This window comes from Phalangium opilio, unplaced genomic scaffold (genome assembly GCF_054372755.1).
Source record: "Phalangium opilio isolate 3A_F unplaced genomic scaffold, DU_Popi_V2 ptg000077l_1, whole genome shotgun sequence".
Taxonomy (NCBI): domain Eukaryota; kingdom Metazoa; phylum Arthropoda; class Arachnida; order Opiliones; family Phalangiidae; genus Phalangium; species Phalangium opilio.
The window spans coordinates 5668594-5688959 of record NW_028324185.1 but is presented as its reverse complement, the minus strand read 5'-3'; the positions used below and the strand labels follow the sequence as shown (position 1 = coordinate 5688959).

Below are 20366 nucleotides of genomic sequence, written 5' to 3'. Positions count from 1 at the left end.
GTCTGGGATTTAAACCCGGGACCACTCACACCCGAAGCGAGTATCATACTCCTAGACCAAAGGACCTAGTATGACACTGAAACATGCTCATCTCTACGCCTAAAATTTAACTAGTTGAATATAAATAGTCACTAAATTACTTCTGCAAACCTCGGGTACGTCCGGGATTTGAACCCGGGACCACTCGCACCCAAAGCGAGTATCATACCCCTAGACCAACGGACTTGTGTGACACTGAAACATACCTGAACTCTTAGTACTACACCGTCAACAGTTGCATTTAAAGAGTCACTATGTTACTTCTGCAAAAACACGGGTCCGTCCGGGATTTGAACCCGGGGCCACTCACACCCGAAGCGAGTATCATACCCCTAGACCAACGGGACAAGTTTGACACTGAAACATGCTCAACTCTACGCCTACATTTTAACTAGTTGCATATAAATAGTCACTAAATTACTTCTGCAAAACTCGGGTCCGTCCGGAATTTGAACCTGGGACCACTTGCACCCAAAGCGAGTATCATACCCCTTGACCAACGGACCAGTATGACACTGAAACATGCTAAACTCTTAGGACTACACCGTCAATGGTTGCATTTAAATAGTCACTATTTTACTTCTGCAAAAACACGGGTCCGTCCGGGATTTGAACCCGGGACCACTCACACCCGAAGCGAGTATCATACCCCTAGACCAACGGACCTGTATGGCAGTGAAACGTGCTAAACTAATAGGCCTACAATTTTACTATTTGTGTTTAAATAGTTAATTACTTCTGCAAACACTCGGGTCCGTCCGGGATTTGAAACCGGGACCACTCGCACCCAAAGCGAGTATCATACCCCTAGACCAACGTACCTGTATGACACTGAAACATGCTAGACTCATAGGCCTACAATTTTACTAATTGTGTTTAAGTAGTCAATTACTTCTGCAAAAACTCGAGCCCGTCCGGGATTTGAACCCGGGACCACTCACACCCGAAGAGAGTATCATACTCCTAGACCAACGGACCTAGTACGACACTGAAACATGCTCAACCCCACGCCTACAATTTAACTAGTTGCATATAAATAGTCACTAAATTACTTCTACAAAATTCGGGTCCGTCCGGGATATGAACCCGGGACCACTCACACCCGAAGCGAGTATCATACCCCTTGACCAACGGACCTGTATGACACTGAAACATGCTAAACTCTTAGGACTACACCGTCAAAAGTTGCATTTAAATAGTCACTATGTTACTTCTGCAAAAACACGGGTCCGTCCGGGATTTGAACCCGGGACCACTCACACCCGAAGCGAGTATCATACCCCTAGACCAACGGACCTGTATGGCAATGAAACATGCTAAACTAATAGGCCTACAATTTTACTATTTGTGTTTAAATGGTCAATTACTTCTACAAAAACTCGGGGCCGTCTGGGATGTAAACCCGGGACCACTCACACCCGAAGCGAGTATCATACTCCTAGACCAAAGGACCTAGTATGACACTAAAACATGCTCATCTCTACGCCTACAATTTAACTAGTTGCATATAAATAGTCACTAAATTACTTCTGCAAACCTCGGGTCCGTCCGGGATTTGAACCCGGGACCACTCACACCCAAAGCGAGTATCATACCCCTAGACCAACGGACCTGTATAACACTGAAACATGCTAAACTCATAGGCCTACAATTTTACTAATTGTGTTTAAATAGTCAATTTTTTCTGCAAAAACTCGAGCCCGTCCGGGATTTGAACCCGGGACCACTCACACCCGAAGAGAGTATCATACTCCTAGACCAACGGACCTAGTACGACACTGAAACATGCTCAACTCTACGCCTACATTTTAACTAGTTGCATATAAATAGTCACTAAATTACTTCTACAAAACTCGGGTCCGTCCGGGATTTGAACCCGGGACCACTCGCAACCAAAGCGAGTATCAAACCCCTAGAACAACGGACTTGTATAGCACTGAAACATACCTGAACTCTTAGGACTACACCGTCAACAGTTGCATTTAAATAGTCACTATGTTACTTCTGCAAAAACACGGGTCCGTCCGGGATTTGAACCCGGGACCACTCCCACCCGAAGCGAATATCATACCCCTAGACCAACGGACCTAGTATGACACTGAAACATGCTCAACTCTACGCCTACATTTTAACTAGTTGCATATAAATAGTCACTAAATTACTTCTGCAAAACTCGGGTCCGTCCGGAATTTGAACCTGGGACCACTTGCACCCAAAGCGAGTATCATACCCCTTGACCAACGGACCTGTATGGCAATGAAACATGCTAAACTAATAGGCCTACAATTTTACTATTTGTGTTTAAATGGTCAATTACTTCTACAAAAACTCGGGGCCGTCTGGGATGTAAACCCGGGACCACTCACACCCGAAGCGAGTATCATACTCCTAGACCAACGGACCTAGTACGACACTGAAACATGCTCAACTCTACGCCTACATTTTAACTAGTTGCATATAAATAGTCACTAAATTACTTCTACAAAACTCGGGTCCGTCCGGGATTTGAACCCGGGACCACTCGCAACCAAAGCGAGTATCAAACCCCTAGACCAACGGACTTGTTTAGCACTGAAACATACCTGAACTCTTAGGACTACACCGTCAACAGTTTCATTTAAATAGTCACTATGTTACTTCTGCAAAAACACGGTCCGTCCGGAATTTGAACCCGGGGCCACTCACACCCGAAGCGAGTATCATACCCCTAGACCAACGGGACAAGTTTGACACTGAAACATGCTAAACTCATAGGCCTACAATGTTACTATTTGTGTTTAAATAATCAATTACTTCTGCAAAAACTCGGGTCCGTCCGGGATTTGAAACTGGAATCACTCGCACCCAAAGCGAGTATCATACCCCTAGACCAACGGACCAAGTATGACACTGAAAGATGCTCAATTCGTAGGCCTACAATTTAACTAGTTGCATATAAATAGTCACTAAATTACTTCTGCAAAACTCGGGTCCGTCCGGAATTTGAACCTGGGACCACTCACTTCCAAAGCGAGTATCATACCCTTAGATTAACGGACCATTTATTACACTGAAACATGTTCAACTCGTAGGCCTACAATTTAACTAGTTGCATTTAAATAGTCACTAAATTACTTCTACAAAATTCGGGTCCGTCCGGGATTTGAACCCGGACCACTCACACCCGAATCGAGTATCATACTCCTAGACCAAAGGACCTAGTATGACACTGAAACATGCTCATCTCTACGCCTACAATTAAACTAGTTGCATATAAATAGTCACTAAATTACGTCTGCAAAACTCGGGTCCGTCCGGAATTTGAACCTGGGACCACTCGCACCCAAAGCGAATATCATACCCCTAGACCAACGGACCAAGTAAGTAGTATAGGGCTACATTTCGTACCACGGTAGAGGTATAAAGTAGGTGCGTGGGAATTGGGTCATGGGAACTGGGTCATGGGAACTGGAGCGTGGGAACTGGAGCCCGCCGCCGCCGCGGTGAATCTTCGCGAGTTCCCCGCGCGCGAGTTCCTTCCCCCCTCACCCCCGCGGGGTTCCCGGCGCGCGCCGCGAGTTCCTTCCCACATTTTAACTCCGCGCGCGGCGCTAGTTTCGTACTATTCAATTCCAGGAAAAATTATATTGTTAAATTCTTACTATCTACGTAGTGATTAATGCTTTTGGCATATATTCTATAGACCCATACTTATAGAGAGTATCATAGACTTATGGTGATAACTTATAGCGTATGAATACAATTGTATTGTTATAGTGAAATCAATTCTAAATAAAGGAATAGGGTAATAGAATTTAAGCTTAGCAATAACAATGGAATCAAAATTAAGCCGAGTATATTACGATTCTGAAAACCCTCTTAGTTACGGAAGCGCAAATAAATTGAAACAAGGAGTAAAAAGTATTTCAAAGAAAAAAATTGAGACTTGGCTTCAGTCTCAACCCACATACACTATTCATAAACCAAGGAGAATAAACTTCCCTCGAAATCAAACTTATGCTACAACAGCTGATGAAGTATTTCAATGCGATCTAATTGATCTACGACGTATCAAAAAGCATAACAAAGGGTTTCAATACATTTTGACTATAATAGACGTATTTTCAAAATATGCCTGGAGTTTTCCTTTAAAGAATAAAACTAGTAGAGAAGTTTTAAGCGCATTTCAGAAAGCTATCAAAGAGAGAAAGCCTTTGCGTATTAATGTTGACCAAGGCAGTGAATTTCTATCAAAATTGTTTAAAGAATATTTGAAGAAAGAGGGTATTCAACTCTATACTAGTGTTGGAAGGATAAAGTGCGGTGTTATTGAAAGATTTAACAGAACTTTAAAGGATAAAATATTCAAACTATTTACAAGAACCAAAAAATATAATTATATTGGTAGTTTGCCAAAAATCATGAAGGCCTATAACTCTAGTACGCATTCAAGTATTGGTTTCGCTCCGAAAGATGTTAATATCGAAAATGAACATTTAGTATGGCAGCGTTTGTATGGCCATCAAAAACCTGCTAAACCCCCAAAGTTAAAGATTGGTGATTTTGTCAGACTGTCAAAGAGTAAACCTCTTTTCGAAAAGGGTTATAAAGGCTATTGGACGAGGGAAATATTTACCGTATCAAAAGTTCTTTACAGAAATCCAGTTTGTTACGTAGTTAAAGATTACAACGACGAAGAAATAAGAGGTGCCTTTTACGAATGCGAACTTCAAAAAGTGGTCTACTGATATATGTCTATTGGCAAATAAATAAATGTTCATTTTAATCCAGTTAACCATGTCGAACGATTCATTTTATGTTACACTAGTAAGTTCGGCTTCTATGAATGTCTTTCCGGATAAAACGCAATCTCATTTTAAAGTTCAGTTACCAGCTCCTTTAAACTTAGTTGGTAATTGGCATGTGGGGCTTGCCGAAGCATTTTTACCCCAGGCCTGGGATAATGTATCCGGCGAGTATTTATATTTCAATGCTGGAGTACATGACTATACTGAAAACAGCTGGGACCAGTATAAGATACAACTTGTCGCGGGAAACTTGCGTGGAGACGAATACGATGTTTATAAGAGTTTAATTAAATCTATTAATAATACCATACCCCCCGAAATACGACGGTCGGTTTATATGTTTATCACCTACAGTGATGACAATGAGGCTTTTTGCGCTCTGAGAGCTAAAAATGGATATGAAGTTCAAATACCGGAAGAAATGGGTAAAATCTTGGGCTTACCCTTCATGGATTGGATCAAAGAGAGATACACTTTTCCCGAAGAACTGATTAAAAGAAAGAAAGACGATCCTCTAGAACTAAATAGTTCCAATAATTTTTTACATATAAGAAAAAGAAAAGGCCCAACGAATCCAAGGGAAATTACTCTGCAAATTCAACCCGGCCAGTATAACCACATTGAAAATGTTATTGAAGCAATGCGCCACGCAATTCCTCGAGAACACAGTAGTAATTTTGTAATTAAGCTTAATCCCGACGGAAAAGTAAACGTAAAATGTGAAAATAACCATTATTTGTGTTTTAACAAAAATCAGTCTGGTCTAGGTAGACTATTAGGGTTTCATATGGACCAAATGGATAGACCCCTTATGGATAAAACTGGAAAAAGTGTAGCCGATATAGACAAGGGTACGGCTAGTTTGTATATTTATACAAATTTAATTCTACCACAAGTGGTTGGTGACGTTTATGCCCCTCTTCTGAGGGTTATATTAATAATAAATGATAAATCTTCTAGCTTAGCTGTACATAGGTTTCAAAACATTGATTATTACCCTTTAAGATGTCCATCATTTGAAATGATCGAAATTGATATGAGGACAGATTTCGGAGAAAATACTATGTTTAAATTAAACAAGTCCGTCATAAAACTTCATTTCATTCTCAAGCATGTCACGAAGTAACATATATCTGAACTACTACTTAAGCCAAACCGGAAATGGTCTTAATCACTTCCGGGGGCCTGTATTTCAAAGAGGAAACGGACTCGGAAGCATCTTCAAAAGTTTAATTAGATATATTACACCGATATTTCGACCAGCAGGTAAAGTGTTAGGTAGGGAAGCTCTCAGAACGGGGTCGAGAATAGCAGGGGACCTCGTAGCAGAAAAAATCCTAAGAGAATCATTGAAATCAAATTTGAGCGAAGCAGGATCAAATTTACTACAAAAGGCTAGCCAACACTTGGCTCAACAACAAACGGGCCAAGGACTTCGCAGAAAGCTGAAGCCTAAAAAGCGATCAAAAAAGAGAAAAAGAACGAAAACCGATTTTCTCGATTAAAAATAACAATGGTTGAAGGAATGATGTCTGAACTGGATTTGTTCGCGCAGCCACCAACAAATTACAACATAGAAAATATTGATTATGCTATGTATAAAGCTTTGGCTTCGCTTTCTGATGATGGACCAATTGAATTTTTTATCCCGGGATCTAATGACGTCTTTATGGATTTGTCTAAAACCTTATTGCAAGTTCGAGTCAAACTAGTTAAGGAGGATGGATCTTCTTTAACTACCCAAGACAAGGACGTTGGTCCTATAAATTTATTACACGCATCTTTATTTAGTCAAGTTGACGTATTTTTTGGAGATACGCAAGTTAATACACAACGAATGCCTACCCATATTTGGCATTTTTTTAAACAAATTTAAACTATGGTACAAGTGACAAAAAGTCCTATCTTTCTTCAAAAATGTATTACAAAGATGACCCTGTGGACGCTAGTAAAATGTTTTTACCCGCGTCAAACAACGACAAGAATGGAATGCTGAAACGAAGAGATCGGGCTAACCTATCGAAGCGCATTGATATGTTGGGTGATTTACATTTGGATGTATGTCGAATGAGTCGATTTCTCATTAATAATATTGATGTACGGTTTCGCTTCATAAAGTCAGTTAATGAATTTGCAATTATATCTACAGCAGCACTTAATCCTAAATTTATTTATAAAAAAGATTAAAATAAATAATGTGATTATGTTAGCTCAGGCGATGGTACACGAAAAGCACAATGTAATTTATCCAATTAACAGAACAGTGTTAAAATACTTTTCCATCAGTAGCGGTTCCACTGACATTATACGAGAAAATGTCTTTATGGAAAGACAACCATCACTCGTAGTTATCGGCTTAGTTAGAACAACAGCCTTTAATGGAGCCCTAGATTTGAATAGCTTTGAATTCAATCATTGTAATTTAAGCTACTTGGCACTAACAATTGGAAATCAAACATATCCCAATCCTCCGTTTACACCCCACTATGCCGTTAACGAGTATTCCAGAGAGTACCTCTCAAACTATAGGCCTTGGATTTGTTCAAAAGTAATAAAGGAAACTGTATTACCTTCGAAGAATTTAAAGAGGGTAACGCTCTGTACGCGTTCGATCTTACACCGGAAGAACAAGCGGGCGCTGAACATTTGTCAAGAAACAAACAGGGAAGCCTAAGAATATCTATGAAGTTCAAATCTCCGCTAGTCCATAACGTAACTGTAATAGTGTACGCCGAGTTCGAATCTGAAATTATTATTTCTAAAGATCGTACCGTGATTTATAACCCATCGGGATAATGAATACGGTGGAAATAATCGAAATTTTAACGTGTGAACCTGTAACAAGACCTTTTTTCCTCGGTGTATTTGCTTTCGATCAAAAACCATTACCGCCAAAGCAAGCTAAATATTGCTTTTGTCTAAATACCGAACCTTCATCGAGTCCAGGACTTCATTGGTTAGCTATATATGTAAATAATAATGTAGGGAACTTTTTTGATTCTTATGGAAATGATCCCTCTTATTATAATCTTAATGATCTTTATGTCTACGCTAAAGAATGGTTTATAAACCCTGTACCTGTTCAATATCCATTATCTATAACATGCGGTTTACATTGTACTTTTTATCTAGTTAATGCCTGTTACGGTTATAATCTAAACGTTATTATTCAAGATTTATATAAACCAAATGATTTAATGTATAATGAAGCTTTGGTTCTATTGTTTTTATGTAATCATTTGTTGAAACATCAAAATAAATATTGCAATCAATAAAAAACGTTTATTTAAATTTTTCTTTCCATAGTGTAGTGGGTACAACAGTTTTTTATCTTTTCTGGTTTTACGTTTAGAATGAAGAGGCGAATATAGTTCTTGAAATTTTTTAAATTCATCTAATGATTGAGCCACGCTGTTTTTACGTAGAGTTTTTTTCTTTTGGGTGCTGGAGACTTAGCCTCTACAGCCGTAGCCGTAAATGGCTGCCATGTCAAGGTGGACCCGCTAGGTGGTGCTTGAAAAATGGTGGAACCCTGTGCAGAAGCGGTAGGCATAATGGGGGTAGTTGCGTGTATTCCTGTTAGGCTCGGAGTAATGGGTAAAGTAGCGGTAGAACTAGAAACCACCGGGGCAGAAGGTAGCGCTGGATAAGTTGTAGGAGGTGCCGATACAGTTTTTACGGTAATGGGTTGTACTAGTTTCTTCATATTTAAATATTTTTGCAGGGTTTCCAAGTATTCTCTAAGTTTAGTTTCTGTAGACCCGGACTTTCGAAGAATGTTATGCATTTCTTGATCTAGCTCAGATAATTCTTTATCCACCGGATCCAAAATGGTTTTGGCAGGCACCAAAACCATTTTCTTCATGTTAAACTTTTTATAGCTGAGATAGCACTAGGGATAATACTAGCCAGTAACATTGGCCAAAAGGCTCCGCCTGATTGATTAATCATCAACTGACGCTTCTTACTTAATGGCAAAGACCATGACTTAATGGCCTTATAACTCTCCTGTGACGTTTTAAATGATTTTTTAGTTTGGAGGTCAAAGGTATCCCGCCGTGTGTAATGTTAAAACAAATATTACAAAGCGTCTTTAATTGATCTTTGGTACTGTTTTTTAGAATGTGTTTTCTTTGAATTTTATTGCTTCGTTTAAGCAAAGTTAGGTAGGGTATTTCTTACGAAGTGAGACCGGCAGCATCATTGTATTAAATAGATTAAAAATGCACCGTCACTCTTTCTTATTCGTCGATAAATACGTACATATTTCCATCTGGAGGGAGGACATTTGTTCTAACTCGTAGACATTCATCCGTGGCTTGATGACAGTCAATCAAAATGTACGAGTGCGGCTTTTCAGTAGCAATGGCGTATGCCTTCACTAGAAACTGACTTTTTCTAGGAAAAACTTGCCTACTTAAAAATTGTATTGGCGATGAATCCCTGGGACATTTGAATATTAAAATATAAACGCAATTTAGGCTAATCAATCTGAACTCTTTATTTTTACTAAATAAGCTCTGTGTAATTAAAATTATGCTGGTATTATAGTGGTGACTGCCCTTAATAAACATATCAGGTATTTCTTTACTATTACCACATTCTGAAGCTAAATCATCCAACACCAGGAGGTTATTTTGATTTCTATTCCAAAATTCTTCGTTATTCGGAGGTAACCCTTCCATAAATTCTATTTCAGGGATTTCCCTTTTCAGATCATCAAATTTATTTTGGTAAATTGAATAGCAATAAACTATCCGATCTGGTTTTGGACTAATCATGCATGTTCTATATCTTAATAAATTAAAAACCCACGATGATTTACCACACATGCTAGAACCTGCGCATAACATCTGAAAGGGCGCTACAAATTTTATTCGACACGCCATGGTTAATAAATGTAATTAAAATGACACAAAGAATTCAACACTCGAATATTTTATTGCTCAGTTCGAATTGTATATATTTTAAGTAACATTTTTTCCACCTTTCGAATACGATCTTTAAACCTTAGCGCATCGTAAAGGGCGTAATTACGTCTATCTTCGATTGGTATTTCAAACACAGTTACATTTGGTGAAAAATGTACATTCTTTTTAGATCTACTCATCCTGAGTTGTCTCTGTTAAGTAACCATATGCAAATGTATTAAAACCCTTAACTACGCGCTTCTTAAATGTATATCCAAATGTCTTTTCCATTTTTTTATTTATTATTGTTGCCGTATATTTATCTCTACGTACATTAAAAGGAACGGCTACTTTAATTCTTTTCGACTGATTATGAATACTTTCAAATACGGAGTCAAAATTTACAATATTTTCATTTATTCGATTTTGAAGACTTAAGCCCTTTACTTTCACGATAGTTTTGTTGTCTGTAGTTTTCAGGGCGTAACTTTTTGGAGCATTGCAAACAAATTCTAAAATTGATTCCTCTCCCAGTTCGTTTACCCAACACCCCAAGTTAATACCGGTGGGGGGAATGTAGTCCCCCTCTTTTGCAACAAAGATTACGCTATCAGTATCCATATAAAGTACACGCTTATTCAACTTTGCAAGTGTTTCATAAAGAGTTAATCTACCATAACATGAAACAAAGCTGGCAACATATGGGTTCCCCTTATAATATGTGGGTTGAAACTCATCCTTAAAACTATACGTTAACAAACATAGCTCTTCGTTTAGGGGCCTTAAATCTATAAGTTCTTTTGTGTCGTCTACTAAAATGCCAATTAGATCTTTATTATCATCTATTATGATAGACTTTGGTTTGTTAGTATTTAATCCAAATTTTCCCCATAGTGAGTTCAAACAAATTTTTGAGATTGCTCTCATAGCAGGGTTTTAGTTACCTCATCCATTTCGATTTTGATTCCTTCAGTCTCATAAATTGAATCTAAATATTCCCTCTTTTCTTCGAAGGTTTTAACTGAGGAGGGGAACCCCGAGTTGGCCTGCTTAATCTTTAAAAATTTATTTACGTAACCACCGAAAAGTCCGTCGCTTACACCTTTTTCATATTTGAAAGTTTCTTAATAATGATGCACTTCTGATATTTTTAAAAGTTTGTAACCCATTTCCATAGCTTTATAAATTTCTGGGGTACACCACACGCCCGAAATTGACCTTTCACCATCGCTATGACTACAAAGTTCAGTATTTTCTTCGATTACACAAGATTTACATAAAGGAAAATACATTCGCCCATTATGTCTGTAGGGTAATACAGGAATGTACAGACCATATGGGGGTAACAATGTCGCCGACATGATTCCAAAATAAGCGTCTTTCCGATAATCAAAATTGAATTGAATCACCTCAGGGAAATGCTTCGGGTAAATACCATATTTATTTTGACTAGGGTATAAAGACATAATGTCAAAATATAAAATACGTTCATTTTTACTTGGATCTGCTTTATAGTATAACTTTAGGGGTTCGCATCGTCCTCCATAAAGCGCTGATCTTGATAAGATAGGGTCACACACTTCGACTGAATTTCAAAATTCCCTAAAATCTGAATTTTCAGCCATCAGTTTATCGTAATCACATTCCCACATAGTAATGATCTCAGCCCTAGGATGAAGCTCTTTAATGTATTGTATTCTATCAAGTCCTTTTTCGTAAATAACTTTATTGGTTTCCTTAACTACGCTATTCCACTCACTTCCTTTGTAACACTTTTTACACGCGTGATATAAACAGCCCATGAATTCTAAAATTATTTCCGGGTCTTTACAATAACCATCAACTGCATATGGTCCAATTTTCTTTTCTCCTGATGCTGACATTACAGTTTGAATCTCGACCTTTCTTTCCTTACTTACCCATGCCATCCATTTTATGGCTTTCTTGCTCTGGTTACCTGAACCACGGAATCCAGGGTTTGGAACGACACCAAGGGTATTCTTCTGTAAGTATGTGTGAAGATACACCGAAGTACAAGCTCCAGCTATGGTTATCGCACCGCAATTCATTGGGTCTAAACCCGTTACTGTTTTGAAATGGTTACGAAAACAGTCTACACCCTTCTGAAGGACTTGGACATCAGCCACGCAATATTCTTGTAACTCTAACATGGCATTATAAACGGGTTGTTTTGACTTTTCACTATACCACTTTTCAAAAGCTATGTTATCATCTTTTTTCATAAACTCTGGCTGAAAATAAGATTTATCGGGAATTTTTCCACAATAATCTAAATTGTTTTTGTTTAAAAAGATATATGGGAAAAACTGCTTGCAGGTTGAACCCAACTGAAATGTCTCCGAAAAAGCCCTTAATGGTATAGCCAGAAAGGAAAAACTACATATAAATTTTAAATTTTGGTTTTTAACAAACATTGCTAGCAGTTTTGCTCCATCGAATATAATTTCTATTTTTCCATAATTTTGGATTAACCATTGTAAAATGAAAAACCCGTCATAGGCTCTCATGTTATGAGCAACAATAGTAACATTTTCAAACCTAGGTTTGGTTACTCTACGTCTTTTGTTGTCTCTTGTAAAAACAATTTTTTCATCTACTTGGGTTAGGTATTGCATAAATTTGTCTACGCAATCTAGTCCTCTAAAAATGTTATAATCGTAAACATTTTCCTCTATTTGCATAGCAGAAACTAGAAGTATTGGGGTATGAAGGGAATTATCTACTATACATTCGGTATCGAAATAACAATAAGTTGTTTCCTTATACTTTTTAGTAAGGGGTTGGACATAACAAAGCCTAGGCGGGTGTTCAATTTTACATTTTGGGCATACTTTACTACATTTGTGATTTTTTTCAATTTCCTCGCAGCAAATTTTGCATCTTTTTACTTTTTCACAAATTTTATTAGTTCTATGTATTTGGAAGCATTCGGGACCTTTAAAATACCTATTACAATCTGGACATTTCACGACGTCCAAGGATGGGCTCTCGTGGAATGTCTCAGAGTAACATCGCCAACATTTTGTGGGTTCACTATGACATTTATGATTTGAGGCCCTAAATACATTACTAAATGTTACTAAGCATTTGTTACAATAAGAAACACATCCGAACATGGCTGCTAAACTTTTAATAACATGCATATGTGTATCTACAAGCAGAAGGAAAATTTTTTTTTCAGCGTAAATTTCAACTTCATAAATTTTCTTAAAATTATTTTCAGCGCTAAACACTATAATTTGGTATTCGGGTTCTAAGATTTTTTGAAAAGCCGAAATCTGTTCTATACTAACGGGTCCTACCGGTAAGTTAGCTTCATGGTGAAGTTTTAGGGCCTCTTCCCTCTGTAGCGGTCTGTTAGGTGCCTGTATTCTACGGTATCGGTTATAGTCGAAACCAGATCTATCTTGTTTTTGTTGTTTTAAATAGGTTAAGTCCGCAACCATTTTTCCGCACACTATGCTTCGAGCTACGCAAAGATCGTCATCGTTTAAAATTGGTAAAAAAGTCCTCCCGTTTTTCATGTAATGTTCTAGTGATAACATCGATCTATTTCTGACTGATTTTCTACCCGATATTGGAATATCAGTTTTTACAAAAATTGCATCAATTCTAATATCACCGTCTAAAATGAAATTCCTATTTGATTGACTAACTTGGCTTATAGCACCAAAAAGCCTATCAACTGTCAGTTCGTTCAACGCCATAAATCTTAAATTTATGGCATTTTCCAGCTGGTCACTTCTAACACAAAACCTGACTCTGTTGTAGTCTCTACCCGCGTTGATAATAGTCTCAATTATTGATTGAAATATGAGTTTCAATTTTTCATATAGTTCCGTCCCACATATTTTATCAAGGTTTTTAAAGATAATTTTGTATTCGTAGGATGAACAGTTAAATTTCCGACATTTACTTAAACTAATTCATAAAAGTTTTCTGCTCTAAAAATAGAAAGGTCTAGTGGTTCATCATCAGTCATTTTACTACTTCAACGTAACCTTCTTCAAAATGCTCGATATTAGTTCCACTACTTCCGGTATATCGACGGCCTTCAAATCCAGTTGCTTCTCGCGCGCTTGGCCCCTATATTTCGTTATTAGACAACCCTTTTCTTTTATTTTCTCGATTTCCAACATCCCAGGCAAACAGGAACTTTGCGGTAACTTATTCAGAGATGCTAATTTCAAAACCTTAACTAAGTCGTCTACTATTTCAATGGGTATGCATACCCCCGATTTAAGGGGTATTCTGGGTACAGCGTACTTTCTTATGTCTACGTATAATTTATTATTAAACTTGCATAGTTTAACTCCTATTTGTTCGGATTGACTAAACTGTAGTTGAAGAGTCTCCCAAGGGTTGCTGCTTTGAGCCTAGATAACATAAAACTATGGGGTAGTAAGAAAAAGTACCAAAAATATATATTTATATATATTACTTACCATTTTGAAGAAATTATTCTAGAGGGCCGGTAGGCCCTTCTAGATAAGAACCCACACCCTCCCGTAATGTTAAAGAAATAATTCACAGATTTTAGGCTTAGCGTCCCATAGAAAAAGCATGGGATTTTTGGTGGTCCACTCCATCGAATAACTCAGAAACTACTTCGAAGTTAAGGTTCGGAACACTTTTGAATTATCAAGCAACTATTGAATGTTGAACTTCTGAAGTTTGATTAAGAACAATTAATTCTAAGTACTTTATTTTAATTAATTTATAAATCATGGTAAAACCGTTAAATATATTACACTGTTTGCATAGCATTTTATTCAGCCTCCATCGGGTTTGTGGCGCATAGGATAACGCGTCTGCCTATGGAGCAGAAGATTACATGTTCGAGTCCTGGAAAGCTCGTTGTTTATTTTTACAGATCTTTTATTCAACATAAATGAAATAATCCTATAAATACAATGTTTAGATAATTTTTTGTTACGAAGTACGGGCTTGTGGCGTAATGGATAACGCGTTTGCATTGGAGGCAAAACATTGCAGGTTCGAGTCTTGGAAAGCTCGTTGTCTATTTTTGATGAAGAATCTTAGTATATATAAGGGAAAATTCTTAAATAACAAACTTTCAATGAAATGTGCGCGTGCTGGCGCGTGGTTTAGACATAACCTTTTTTAAAATCTTTACAAAAAGGTCAACTAAACTTAATTGAGTCACTAACCGCCTCTTTATATGAAATAAGTTACCACCCGCCTACCAATTGTGAATTAATTTACCACTCCCCTGCCAAATGATTTAAAATTTTAATCTTTCCCATAAAATAATGAGAGGCACTTGGAGTGAGCCAATATGCTCATGAACATCTTACTGGAACATCGAATTAATGACGTTTGACAAGCATATAATTATTTTTATAATATATTAATACAAATTAAGGCTGAAGGAACAGATATTATATAAAAAAGACTTGGTTTGCCCAAGCCTTAAAAACAAAACGATAAGTGTTTTTCCAGTTGTCTGAAGCGCAGATATTATTTTTTTCTATTGAATTTTAAAGACAATCCGTATTTTACTACTCTTTAGAATTTAATTCAATCACCTGATTTTACTGCTAATGGATTAGTTTCCTATAAATTAATTGAAATAAAAAATTACTTATCTCAGATTTTTCAACAATTCCATTTTCCTGAAACATTTTATCATTAATTTTTTTCTTTTCAATGGAGAACGTACTTTAATTTTCAAATAATTCTCTCATTAATAATGTATTTCATGCGGTCTTTTAGAATACAAAGGGGGGCTATTATCACTTTTCTAATACTTGATAAACGGGTTCGTTTCTTCTTTAAGCACAGTCACAATTATTGAACTGTGTATATCAGTACTTGTGGGAAAGATTTTAGAAGTGTTGGTTGAGTTGCTATTTAGTTGACAACATTATGAAAACTTGATGTGTTTAAAACCTTTTGAAAGGAAAATTCTCGGAAATTAAAAAAGAAATTGTCAATTTGATTAAATTTACACGATATCCCTCAAAATAATAAATTCATGATAAAATATTTCAGGAAAATGGAATTGTTGTTGAAAAATCTGAGATAAGTAATTTTTTATTTCAATTAATTTATAGGAAACTAATCCATTACCAGTAAAATCAGGTGATTGAATTAAATTCTAAAGAGTAGTAAAATACGGATTGTCTTTAAAATTCAATAGAAAAAAATAATATCTGCGCTTCAGACAACTGGAAAAACACTTATCGTTTTGTTTTTAAGGCTTGGGCAAACCAAGTCTTTTTTATATAATTAATTTTAGCAGGGAGATTAAGCGAAAGCAATGAGGATATTTTGTAGTTTGCGGGGCGGTGGGTGCGGTATTTATATTGTTCAGACTTCTTAAAGGGAGTGTAAAAGGTAATTTATGTAGTTTATCATGCCTACCGCTTTTGTACGTGAAAGCAGGGGAAAATTGGCGCTACATACTTAAACGAATAGAGAAATAAAACTTAACAACCATACCTTTAAATAAAATTGAAATTTCTTGGAACTCAAGCCTTAGAAACAATGACGTTTTGGTTAATTCGAAGTTCTGGAATAGAAGGATTTTTCTTGGAATTATGACTCAATGCAACAATTAACTTTGAAGTCTAATGAGCCTTATATATGCTTTACTATACTTAAACTACCTTTGCCAAAAAATCTAATATCACCTCCGTCATACATTGTATAAATAGTAGTTATTGGAAAAATAGACTTATAGTTTCACACTCAAAGATCACAGGTAACATTAGGTCGATTGGTAGCGTATTGGCTGCTAGATATGGAATTCGAAAGATCCTGGTTCGATTCCAGTTATCGGTAAGTAACCTTTCAATCGACCTAATGTTACTTTTGGCGAATATTTTTATCTAATTAACAGTAGGTATTTAAGGGGAAATTTAAAACTTAAGGGCACATACAACATTCAGTTATTAACTTTAAAGCATCTCTTTATATATTTAAAATCAATATGGAATCTCGGTCACCCATGTCTTTGAGATCCATGGCCATTAGAGCCATGGTAGTAACAATGGAATTCGTTTTAGCTAATACGGAGCAAACCTTTAATGATATTAAGAAAACAATTCCACGCCAACTTTGGGGAGTATCTGAACAGGTATTTTGGAAAGCAGCTATTGGTGAACGAGGGAACCTGGGCGAAGAGGATCTATACCCCGAAGAAATGCCAAATTGGCTTTGGATCACAGAATCAGAAATTGAATTCGAAGTGGATAATCGCTTGACTTTTGCTCAATTTCAAGCTACGCAAAGGAATAGAGTTACCATCCCTTTCTTTTTATTGGATGGGTACCACCACATAGAATATGACTATTTTTTAAAAACATGGAGAAAAGGTGAAAGGAAATGCCAACGTAGAGTTTGCAGAGACTGTTTTGTCTTTTTTAGCGATATGGACGAACCAAATACGAAATATCTAGCGGTAAAAACTCATACAGTAGTGCATCGAGACGACATGATGGTAGAAGTAATTTGGGACGTTCAGAAAAGTTTCTGTAGTAATTGCATACAAAAACCTTTATTTAAAATGTATAGTGAGGAATTTTGTTCGCATAGGCTGGCATACTATTAGCAATCGTAGATAATTTACATTTAGAGACCAAGAAGAGGTAACTCATACTAAAGTGGCTCGTGTATCTTTTTTTTACATTAAATTTTTTTTACGGAAATGAATAATAAGTATTATAAATTGTAGTATAATAAACTTAAATTCTCAGTCAGATACATTGTTTGCATTTCTAGAGAAAAGGGTTTTACATCTCGCATTCCTAGCGAAAGGGTTTTACAGCTACCATTTCCAGTTAACAGGATGGTATGACTTTTGTTTCATAAGAAAAGGGTTGGATTTTCTGCCGTTTAAGACAACTAAATAGATGAAGCTCTATACGCATTGCTAATTTAAATGAAGAGGAGGAGGAGTTCGTTTATTTTTCGTTCATTACCCATTTTTTCATGTATATTGATTTTATTTTAGTGGCTAACACCCTGGCACGTTTATAACTCATAACGATAGTTCACTTTTAGAATATTTTTCTTGAAATTTATTAAAGTGCACATTTCAAACACTAGGCACCCCAAAACTAATTTAAATATAGCAAAAAATGTTACCTTTCAATGTGAATATATGTATTCCTTATTTAAGTTGATGATCACAAAAACAAACGTGGTTTTTTACTCGAAAATTACACGCTTGAAACCACTATATCCACACAAATTATATTTTGCACTCGTACTTAAAATCATTTTCATCAAAAACTTTAAACCAAGTTGAAAACAAAAAGCCTTTTTTAAAAAATTTTGACCATTTTTCTATTGAAATTTTAGATAACTTGGTAAGACCTCTAAATGACCGTCTTTAGCTGATTTCTAAGAAACATCCGATTCCAAAAAGTGCTTGTAACAGTAAAATCACGTGCTATAAACGTTCTAGTACATAATTTGTAATTGGTTAGTTTTTTAAACCTTCTACCCAGATGGTTAAGTCAGCCAATAAGCTTAGCACTTCTTAATACAAACAAAGGTCTTTCCATTTATATTTTATATAGCTGACTTGTAAATATTCCATAAGAACAGGACGTGACTTTGTAAATATCGCCTTAATTCTATGCCATTAGAAAATGCGTATAAAAAAAAATAATCTAACTTTAACAATAGAAGTTTGTAACAAATAGTCCCAATGTAACAATAAAAACGTTTGTATCATTAGAGTAAAACTTAAGGCAAATATGACGTCATTCGTCGAACTGTTATAATAGACGTCATTCGTCGAACAGTTATAATATAGGCGCATTGATTGGTTGAATTAGATATGACGTCGTATTACTCTTTTTTGGAGATCACCTGAACTTTGAGGAAAAAATATATTAGGTAGGAACTCAACGTCGAAATCGTCATTTCTTAACCGCTTTAAAATGAACCAAGTTCACAATATTTCGGAGAAAGTAGAAGTTTGGGTTGGTAATGTCACGACCCCAAAGGTATATTTTAGACGTACCGACACTCGTGTACAAATATCATTAAAGAAACACGTTTGGTCTAATATTTTGGAGTTTTCCAACGAAATCGACGCTTTCTTCAAAGGAAATTCGCCGAGGTTTTCCGTCTGGCTACATCCAACTACTACCAATTTAAAGCTAGAATGCTTCGTAAACCGGAAAGGTCATATATTTGACATTAGAAAATACACAAGAGGATGTCGAGAAAAATACAACATTTTGTACGCTACAAGCGGGGGCATTTCCTTTAACCAATCTAGTTGGGATTATTTGAAGAAAATTAAAGCCCTCATAGACTTAGAGCTACACGAAAAAACAAGAGCCGTTGAAACTTTGAGAGAAGCGATTCTGAAAAACGTAACGGAAATCTTATTGGAGATGACCCAATGCTGCGACAATACCTCTTGCCAAAACAAAATAGCCCACGATATTATGTGCGAGTCCGAAGAAACTGACTGGAACGAAAGGGTCGAAAAAAAACCTAGTGAAAGCTTTAAAAGTAATTAACTACGATAATGTCATTGAAAAGCTTCGCAAAGATTTCGGTACTAATTTACCTATTGATGAACCATTTCTTTACAACTACATTGTAAACGATGTAAATGATTTAAAAACTAAACTGATGTATATTTGAAGGCATTGAATAAAACGTTTTATAGCCAGTTCGTGTTGTTGAATAAATAATCCCTATTACTGATTAGTCACACGTAAGGTATGAAAACAGAAAGGTTAAGCTTTGATGTTACCGAGGGAAAACACCTCTTAATTCTTTAAAAGGACAGTCTCAGGATAAAAAACTAAAGGGATAGTCTCAGTAAAAAACGAAAGGGATAGTCTCAGTATAAAATCTCAGTAAATTGTAAGAATTTAACAACAGAATTTTTCCTGGAATTGAATAGTACGAAACTAGCGCAGCGCGCGGAGTTAAAAATGGGGAAGGAGCTCGCGGCGCGCGCGGGGAGCCCCGCGGGGGTGAGGCTCAGGGGGGGGAAGGAACTCGCGCGCGGGGATCTCGCGAAGATTCACCGCGGCGGCGAACAATTCAAACCATTGAAATATGCTAATTTTAGTTCCCACGCTCCTACTTTATACCTCTACCGTGGTACGAAATGTAGCCCTATACCACTACCTTTCAAATTAGGGTTATTCCCTATATAATACCCTCCGGTTCCGGTTCCCGCTTGGTTTTTGTAATATTGCTTGTAGCAACATTCTCGCCTTTCTAAGGCGTCGGGCTTAGGCATCACAAGTGTAGTTTAACCGTTAAGCTCCCGTATTCAAATGGCGCCGGTTCCCCCAAACTATTCCTTATATTAACTTCGATGATATCAAAGTAATTTTTACCAACGGGTACGTAATGAGGATTGGTAAAGGTTTGAAATATTTGAGACTCGTATGGTTTCTTGGGATCAACCGAAACGATCCGCAGTAAAGGAACCGAGTGGGCGCCTACAATCTGATCGCTAGCGATATTTAAATAGATAAATAACTGGTCCGGAACGTGGTACTTCAAATTAGAGGGCCTTTCGCTACGACCGATACATTCGCTAGCTTCATCGTATCCCAGAATTTCGGCAACGGTTTTTTCGAATTTTAAATAAGGTTTCAAT

The 20366-nt window shown here is 36.8% G+C and overlaps 4 non-coding genes across 4 annotated transcripts; all 4 read right to left on the bottom strand.

Annotated features, from left to right (window-relative positions):
- Positions 1–633: 633 nt before the first annotated feature.
- TRNAP-CGG (transfer RNA proline (anticodon CGG)) lies at positions 634–705 on the bottom strand. Its single transcript has one exon. It is a non-coding gene; the product is annotated as a tRNA-Pro (tRNA).
- A 559-nt stretch (positions 706–1264) lies between these two features.
- Positions 1265–1336, bottom strand: TRNAP-CGG (transfer RNA proline (anticodon CGG)). Its single transcript has one exon. It is a non-coding gene; the product is annotated as a tRNA-Pro (tRNA).
- Positions 1337–1579: 243 nt separating this feature from the next.
- TRNAP-UGG (transfer RNA proline (anticodon UGG)) lies at positions 1580–1651 on the bottom strand. The gene has a single exon. It is a non-coding gene; the product is annotated as a tRNA-Pro (tRNA).
- A 404-nt stretch (positions 1652–2055) lies between these two features.
- Positions 2056–2127, bottom strand: TRNAP-CGG (transfer RNA proline (anticodon CGG)). The gene has a single exon. It is a non-coding gene; the product is annotated as a tRNA-Pro (tRNA).
- Positions 2128–20366: the final 18239 nt, after the last annotated feature.